Consider the following 9863-nt stretch of genomic DNA (forward strand, 5'->3'; position numbering starts at 1 on the left):
GTATGGACTGAACAGCTTATATACAACATCTGTACAATTTTACTTGGCTGAATATTTTAATGCAAAATACTCCTCGAGGACAAGAAGCCACAATTATTCTTGTCAAATCCTTCTGTCTCTTCTATTGCAAAAAGCAGTTTCTCCTTTAGCTGTTCATAGCTTTTATAAGGTGGTAGATCCAAATGATTAAAGCATATATGACTTCATGGTAACCAGGTTTCTTTGCCAACTTTTTCAATACAAAACTTCTGAGGACCATTACTCCCCGTGAGCCCGGCAAGGCCTCCTAAGGGTAGTCGGCAGGTTCCAGTGACAAACTGCATTAGACGCATTCTAACTCCATTGTCTGTCTCTTTCACAAACTGCCAGAACCAAATGATATGTTTGCTATTTCTTGTGTAATGTCGATATACAGTATATCTCTGCCAGTCTGCTAAATCGACTTCTTGCATACCACAAAGTGTCACCTCCAATTCTTTTTCATAAAAGAACTGAAGCCATTGAAGGGGAACAACTTCATTAAAACCATCAAAGAAAGCTTTGGTTTTGTCTTGGATACCTCGAGAAAAACGCCATTCTGCCATCAAACCAATATGTTCTTCTTTGTTCTCCTCAGTCACCAGTATATTAGAACTTCCCAACTTCAGATCATGAGAAGTCACTTTTCTCAAAATCTTCATATCAACTGAAAAATACATTTCCAGGCCACATTCTTCAATGTTGTTGTCTCTTATCCAGATGAGGGAGTTATAGAATTCAGTATCAATAGATTCCAAATCTTTAATTGTAAGCTTCTTACTTAGCATACGCTTATAGAATGGCAAAGAAAAACCAGTATCAATAAACTTTCCATGAAAGAGTGCCATTGCAATAAAGCATCCAATGAAACAAAACTATGAAAGATGGTCTGGATTGATTGTTGATGCTGGATTAATCTGAAGACAATAATTGTTTTTTTCCAGCATACTCAAATAAGCAATACATAGGATTCAGCACTTCCTGGGAAAGCAAAAAAAAAAAAACAAAAAAAAAAAAAACATTCTCTTGCCAGCCCACCATAATCAAGTCCTTCTTCTCCCCTGAATGTTACATACAATCTTCTCCTCAGGTCATAGGGTTTTAGAGCCATGATCTGTTGGAAAGTATCTTCAAACAGTGTCTGATGAGACACATTTATTTTCACATGACTGGGTAGTGCATTAGACTGGCATAAATAACGGAAGTGTGCAAGTTTCCACCTAAAGCTGCATTCATAAGCAATTTGAAGGCCTTTAGTTACAGAGGATTTTCCAGTATGTGGATCCTTAAATGTTGTTGTTTTTCTGTTGTGATCCACAAAATACTTAAGACCTTCTATTGCATATCTGATTTCCTAACCCTCAGGAAGGGGACTCTCAGGCAATAAACCTTGAGTTCCTTGGTCTTCCCACTGTGTTGTTTTTGTATTATGATTTACAAATTAAACTCTGTCATTTGAATCCACTCTTTTTTTCCCAACCTGGTGGCAAAGGACCAAGTAGATCATTTTCTGCCGATAGCATTGATGCCGAATAGAGGTATCGTTGGTTAAATTGTTGCATAGCTCCTTGAAGTTGGTTACGCTGAGACTTCCATTGTTCAAAGTTTCTGACTGATTCCATAGTGGGTTGCTGCCAGGTTGTTGTTCTGGTGTAATGGTCCACATAATAAGCTTTTCCATGATCATCAACTCTTCTTTCCCAACCTGGTGGTAAAGGCTGTGGTGTCTCCCACGTTGTAGTTCTTGTGTTGTGGTCAACATAATAGGTCCTATCATGAGGATCTTTTCTCTTTTCCCACCCTGGTCGCAAAGGTTCTGTAATGGAATATCCAGGTTGTTTCCTTATAGGTTCTTCAGGTACATTGGAAGACTCTTGGTTTGGCAGCTTCAATAGCAGAACTATTTTTTAAATTAGAGGCAGAGTTTACAGTATTTAAAGCTTCATGTACCATTTCTGCCCTGGCTGAGGCAAAGTATGCACTATTTTCAGAGCGCTCAGAAATTTCTTGAGATATAGGATCTGTAGTAGTAGTAGTAGTAGTATTAATGCAATCAGTAGATACGGGAGTTTATTCAGATCCTATTACAGTTTGAAGAACAGGTGAGTTATCAATTGCTCCAGATGAAGATTCTCCATTAACAATGTTATTGGCAGACTGAGATGTAAGTGGTTTTGAAGCTGGTGTATTTTTAGGTCTAGGTGCAACATGAGAAGGAGATGAGGGTATGCTGTTTCCATTAAGTACATGTATGCAGAATGAATTTTGCACTACTGAATTTGTAGCTGTATGGTTATCTACTCCATTAGCAACTTCAATGGCAGCTTCCAGTTGTAGTTGTGGTCCTTGCTGAAGCTTCTCTGTTTTCACACATAGCACCACCATTCTGCTGTACTTCTATGGCTGCTGCTGAAGGGCAATTTGTTAGCGCCTCCTGCTCAACCACAAATCCATCAAGCACAACCATCAGTTCACCAGTTTGTACTATTCCACTCTTGTTTTCCAAGGAAAGTTTTAATTGTTCTTTCACTCTTTCCAGTTTTCTATTGTGTATTTCAAGAACTTGTCTCAAGTCTACTGTTGCTCTTCCTAATAATGCATCTGCTTTTAAAGTGTGATGAAGCCACACTCTAAATTCCAATGTGGTCTGAGGTGTCACATTCACGGTCAATTGTTCATCCCATTTTGGATTAGAAGAACTACTTGATTTTGCTGTTTTCTAAATTTCTCCATCTACAGATAGTTCTGCATAGATAGCTGTTCCAAACCAGTTCTTTTTTCTTTTCAGTTTGGCACTAGAAACAGTCACCTGAAGCTGTGATCTTCCATTGTGATGATTACTAGTAGCAGATGGTGGTGAAGCTGTGGCCATTTCCTAGTATTCAGTTTTAGCCAAAATTTCTGGGGTGCAGCTAAAGAAGTCCTCAGGGGAGAAATCATATCCCCATGGTCACACAGCAAGTACTGGAGGTAGAATTCAAACCCAGGTCTGTCCTGATGCCAAATCCAGTGCTCTTTCCACTATACAATGCTGCCTCTCAAGGCCCGCGGCCGGCCCTCCTCCCTGGCCCGCCCGGCCTCCGCGGCGGCGGCGGCACCTCCTCCTCTTCCTCCGGAGCCGGCGGCGGGTCTCCTCACCCCTGGGAGCCGAGGTTCGCCCTCTCCCCAAGGCAGGCGCCCCGGCCTCGGCCCCCAAGCGCTGCACGGACCCCGCAGGCAGGGGAGACTACAGACTCCGGGGCCCCCCTTCGCCCTCCACCCTGGCCCTCCCATATATTCTTTTAATTTTCTTTTTTGCAGCATTGTTTCCCAAGAAACTTTTCATTATTCTTTATTTCTTTTTATTTCAATTCTATTCTGAAAGTTTATTTTCTGATTCAGTGGTTATATTTTTATTTATTATTTTTACTATTTTCCTCCTGTAGTTAATGATGTTTATAAACAACTTCTATTGTCTTTGAAAATCTTGGTCCATTATGTCATCTCATTTTTCTTCATCTTTAGAAGTATGAGTTCATGAGAGAGGCAATCACTGATAAAAGCAGCCCTAAGTGATAGAAATTATTTTTTTGTGCCCAAATTCTATTCTGTCGTGATTTTATTTCCTTCCCACTTGTTATACCATCTCATCTCTGGATAATTTGTCCCTTTCCCATTTAATTGGCACTATCTGCTATTAGGATACCTCAAGCCCTTCTCTACTGGGCTAGGAAGTCATCCATGTAGGCACAACATAATCACAGTGAAGGTGTATTCCAAACACAACTCTCCCTAGAATAAACCCACTATCAGATCCCATCTCCAATTCCTACATTCCTTTCCTCAGGAGAAGATTATTCAGGGTGACTCCTTTCCTGCATTGAATTGGGAATCTACCCCTCATAGTTGCTCCTACTCAATCTCTTCCTTCTGCTACCTCTCTCATTCTCCTGGAATTCTACTCTTTAGAGGAATCATTATCCCTTCGCTACAAATCTATCAAGTTGATAGGGGTGAATCATGCATTCCCCACTATCTCTTATGTCTCCTACTCCATTTATGCCTTCTCCAATTCTGAACTTCTATCAAGCAAAATACATCAATGCAAGTCTGCACCTACGATTTTACTTAATCTGCTTCCTTATGTCTCCATAAGATAAGCAAAGAGGGGCAAAACTGTCCATATCTGCTGATAACATGATGTATACTTATGAAATCTAGGACATGAACAAAGATAGTAATTGAGATAGTAATTTTTGTAAAGTGGCAAGATGAAGAATTTCAAATCAATGGCATTTCTATATTACAATAATGAAATCCAGGAAGGAATGATAGAAAGGGAAGTCAAATTCAGAGTAACTACAAAATGCATATAATACTTAGATGTTAATTTACCAAAGTATACTCAATACATAAAATTATAGTGTGAAACTTAGGAAATTAAATAATGATTTAAATGACTGGAAATATATTCAGCACTTATGGCTAGATCATTTCTATAATATTATTGAATAATAATATTAATAATATTATTGAAATTAATTTACAGTTTCTGCTATATCAAATAATAAAGAAATTGCTGTATAGATCTGAAAGTTGAATTTCTTGATCATCTTTAAAACTTGATAGTAATTCCTATTATATTTCAAATTTTTATATAGGGCTCAAATCCTTAGCCTGAGGAAATATTGTCACACCCTTTCTCCTGCATGTAAAATGCCCTGCCAAATTTTATCACTGATAAATATAAGCACACCATACATGATTGTATCCAAGTCATAGATAAATATATTAAACAACAGTCAGCAATGTCAGTTCCCTAGGACACTCTCCTAGAGACCTTTTAAATTGGCAAAAAACTTAATGGTACTAATATATAAGAAAATAAAGTTAATTAAGTATAATACATCATTTATAAAAAGATCATGATGTATAAAATATATTTCATAAAACTTTTCCTCAAAATTATTATGGTAATAATATTTTCATATCTAAAGGGACATATTTTAGCAATCTATTGAATTCATATACATAGATATATTCCTTTGAAATTATCTTTCATAAATGAAATTATATGCACTATTTTCAATACCAATATCTGCTTTTCTTAAACTTCAAACTGATTCTTACAGACCTTGAGTATACAATGTTTTGCATGACTGCTCTAATAATATTCTGGTGGCTTATTGAATTTCAAGTTCATAGATGTCAATGACTAAATATCCTTATTAATAGTGGTAATATTGTGAGCATGTATATGTGATTTGCAGTGTCATTCAAAAGAGTTACAGTTGGGGAAGTGAAATATATTATTTAATGTTAGCTAGAAGGGAGAAGTTAATGTAAGTTTCTTAAGGATTTAGACATAAAAAAAGAGATAATGAAACCTGTCTTCATACTTAGCAATATGCTGGACTTTTTGATGAGATAAAGTCTAAACTTTCTGATGTGGCAATATAAGGTCATTGGTCATCTTAAAAAACAATCAGGGCCAAATTTCTTAATTATAATTGAAAGTCCATTGAAGTATTGACATTGCAAATTCTAAAAGAAAGTTATCTGTATAATCAAAATTTTATGAACAGGATAGGAAAACATATCTCATTAGAATTCCTTACCTTATACTTCTACTTCCACCTGCTCCCTCACTAACTTTACAAAAATCTAAGGAGTCTCTCGTAATTTTCTCTGTGATCTCAAGTCTTAAAATGTATCAAAAGAAGAGAAAATAATAGTCTAATATAAAATATCTTCTTAAAATATCTGAAACTGAATTTTAATCACTTTTATGTAGGCCATTTGTAATCAGCACATGTAAGTACACATCTTATTTATGGCTAAACTGATCACCATCGCTGAGATAATTGCCTGCAAGCTTTCAGATTATCTCTTGGAACTGCACAATGACCTTTTTAAGTCTTAGGCAATCAGAACCATACTGAAATCAGAGTGACCCCAAAGCATTTTCTACACTGAACTATATAGCATCTCCTGCAGCAAGTGACAGGCCCTGTGTCTGGGGGGAGGGGAAGTCCTCCCATTGAAAGCTTTTTGATGCAGGTAACTTTGAGTGCCCATTAATGCTAAATTGCAAGGGGATACTTATGGAAACATGTAAAAGCCATTTAAAATAATTGAATTAAAAGTGAGGGGAGGCTTAAAGCGTTCTCAGATTACCCAGTAAACAACAGTTGGTAGAAAGATGTACTAAATGAATAAATGGATGCTGTTTTATTAGATTATGTTTTCAAATGGTAAGATCAACTTTAAAAAAGCAACCTGCTTAATACTCTAATACTATCATGGAAGTTGGACAAGTTTCTACCCTGAGATATTTTGCCATGAGGGTAATTCTGAGTTGAAAAGTTATACAAAAAACCACCAGAAATTAACAAAGGTTGGAAGGGGTTGAAGTAGAATTCCATCAAAATACTTAGTTCTACTAATCAGTACAACATTGGTAAATACACAGAAGCTAATCACCAGTTAGTTATTATTTGATAACCGAAAGTGAGGAAAAAACGGGGAGGGGAAAATTTGTCTCTCACTCTCAGATATTCCTTTTCTTTTTTCATAGTTACCAAGGAGTGCAGAAAGTAGTAAAATTATGTGGTCTGACTAATATGGAAATAATTAAACTTGGATGTAATTGTGAACTCAGCAAAATTGAACATCTTTCTTTCAGGGAAAAAGATGGACATTCAATGAAATTAAAGTCAGGGGACTTATAAACTTTCCTATTGAAATGACCAGAGCTGAACAAAAAGTTTGATCTTCAGGTACAGGACTCAGGTGAAGCATAGAGAGGGTGGATGGGAAGGGCAAATTATGAGGGATTTAATGATGTTTAACTGCTTTTATTCCTGCATGGGATAATGATAATGATAACTCATATGAACCTTCCAATTATTAGGGCAAGAAGGTATAAGATTTTATAAAGATGAAGTTATTGGGCCAAGAAAAGAATATACTGGGAGAAATGAAAAGGAGAGGTAGAGTGAGCTATTATTTCACATAAAAGAGTCAAGAAAAAATACTTTTGTAATGGGTAGAAGGGGGGAAGATGAAAAGGAATAAGTGAACCTTCACTCCCATTGGAAATGACTCAGAGGAGAAATAATATTTCAGAGAGGAAATAACAATGAAGTATGTACTCAATTGTGTATAGAAATCTATCTTATCTTAGAGGAAAGGAATGGGAGAAAGGGGATGGGGGTTGTAGGTGAATAAAAAGAGGGAAGATTGTGGGAGAGGGTAAGTCAGATACAACACACTTTTGGGGAGGGACAGGGTGAAAGGAGCGAAAGAATAGAATAAATGGGGGTGGGGAAAATAGGATCAGGGGAATACAGTTAGCAATAGCAAATATGGGAAAAATATTGAAGCATTCTTTGATGAACATATGATAAAGAATAATATACATCCCAAAGACAAAGCTGATGACATCTGAATACAGACTGAAGAACACTTATTTCTCTCTATTTTTCTTGCGGTTTCTCTTTTTTTGAGGGGTGGTGATTGTTTACTTTTACAATATGACTATTGTATATTGTAAAAAAATTAAATAAAATAAAACACATAAATATAATTATAAAATTTATATCAGATTGTTCACTGCCCATGGAGAGAGGGGAGAGAATGGAGAGTGGTAGAAACATATGAAACTCAAAAGGTTTCAAAAAGATGACTATTGAAAAGTATCTTTGCATGTAATTAAAAATAAAATAAATTTAAAAAAAATTTTTAAAAAGAACCATATAGTCTTAAGATTGTTTATATAATAAATTAATTCTTAATATCTTAAATGAGATATACTTGTCCAAATATCAATACCTGTACTTACTACTAGTAAGACAGAATCATATTGGTTGGTCAAATCAGTGAGACAATAAATATTTATTAAATGCTTATTATGTATCAGACCGTATGCTAATCACTGGGGATACAAAAGATAAAGGACAGTTCCTACTCTCAAGCATGATACAGTATAATGGGGGGGGGTGCAAAAGGTCTGTACAAGCAATCTCTCTGCAGGATAAACAGGAAATGATTAAGAGAAAAAAGACACCAGAATTGAAAGAGATAAGGAAAAGCTTCCTGTAGTAGGTGGGATCTAAACTAGTATAAGAAGGAAGTTGAGGAAATTAGGAGGCAGAGATAGGAGGCCGAGATAGACAGAGAGGGCAATCCAGGTATGAGAGACAACCAGAATAAATGAACAGATAGAGTAACTCCTTTGACAAACAACAGGAAAATAAATGTCTTTATGAGAGGATTTAAAACTATAAGAAGAGTGAAAAATGTAATTGGGGTTGGTTAGGAAAGGCTTTGAATGTCAAATTGGATTTAGTATCTGATCTTGTAGATAACAGTGATTATTGAGAAGGTATTGATGTGGTCAGACTTATATTTCATAGTATTCATATGTAGAAATACCAACAATGGAGAGACTAGAGGGATTTGTAGCAAAATAGGGAAGTGTTTCAGAGGATAAAGTCAAGATGTCAGATGTCTAAAATTTCTACTGCAAGACAATCATGAAAAATATCAAACAGAATTCCAAGGGGGAAAGCTGAGATAAAGTCAAAATGCTAGATCCTGGGTCGGGTTATGAAGGTAGAAAGAAAAGTAAGTAAATACTGGGGTGGGAACTGGCCAGGATCACAGAGCAGTCAAGGAAGCATTAGCTGTGGGTTGTGAGCCAACATCCTTATGCCAGGGAGTGAATTGGACAGCTCCATCACCTGATTATGTGTCACAGTTCCAAAGGACAGAAAAACAGTAACAGTCAAAATGGAACAGGAGTCCTACTTGAACAAGCACCATAGAATAGACCAAGAAGAAGACCAGATGTTCCCTGGAACATTTATTTGAATAGCAATAATACAAAAAATACAAATAATACAAAAAAGAAAGAATTTGAAGGAATAAACACATAAATGAGAAAACTATGCTATCATATTTTATAGGTGACATAATGTTATACTTAGAAAACCTAGTGAAAAAATTCACAACTTTAGCAAAGATGTAGGATATAAAATAAAACAAACATATTACTAGCACTTTGATAAGCATTAGAGGAAAAGATGGAAAGAAAAATTTGATTTAAGTTCATTGCTAGAATTGAAATTTATGCCAATTGCCAATTGAAATGCATACCAATTGCTAATGAACACAATTACAATACACTCCACTCAAATAAAAAGAGGTATAAAGAAATGGTTAAATATTAATTGCTGATGGACAGTTCAAGCTAATGTAATAAAATAATAATTCTATTCAATTAACTTGCTTCTTTAGTGGCATGTCAATCAATCGACCAATAAGCCTCTAAAATTAATCTGGAAAGTCAATAGATTCAAAGGAATCAATGGAAAAATTGGGAAAAGAAATGCAAGAGAAATTAAATATTTTGCAACAAAAAAAAGACATAAGAAAACAAATTTTGTAAAAATACATTTGGACAAATGAAAAAAAAATAGTCAAATGGAAAAGGAGACACAAAAACTAACAGAAGAAAATAATTCCTTAAATAATAGACTGGGGTCAGTGGAGGCCAATTACACCATAAGACACCAAGAATCAGTTAAACAAAAATGAAAAAATAAAATAAAGCAATTCGGATCAATAAAATGCTGCATGATAATTCCAAAAGAATTGTAATGAGAAATGCTCTCATCTCTGGAAAGAAAAACTAATGGATTTTGAGTGCAAAATGAAGCATAATTATCTTGCTTTTTTATTTTTGTTCTGTGATATGGCTCATCTGGAAACAGGTTTTTCCATGATTTCGTGTGTATAATGGGTATGGTATTGGCTTCTTAATGAGTAAGGTAGGAGTAAAGGAAAGAAAAGAACAAGAATAT

The 9863-nt window shown here is 35.5% G+C and overlaps 1 pseudogene; it reads right to left on the bottom strand.

Annotated features, from left to right (window-relative positions):
* On the bottom strand, positions 1 to 3052 carry LOC141522515 (NEDD4-like E3 ubiquitin-protein ligase WWP1 pseudogene; annotated as a pseudogene).
* Between the last annotated feature and the right edge of the window lie 6811 nt (positions 3053 to 9863).

The sequence above is a fragment of the Macrotis lagotis genome, chromosome 1 (genome assembly GCF_037893015.1).
Source record: "Macrotis lagotis isolate mMagLag1 chromosome 1, bilby.v1.9.chrom.fasta, whole genome shotgun sequence".
Lineage (NCBI taxonomy): Eukaryota > Metazoa > Chordata > Mammalia > Peramelemorphia > Peramelidae > Macrotis > Macrotis lagotis.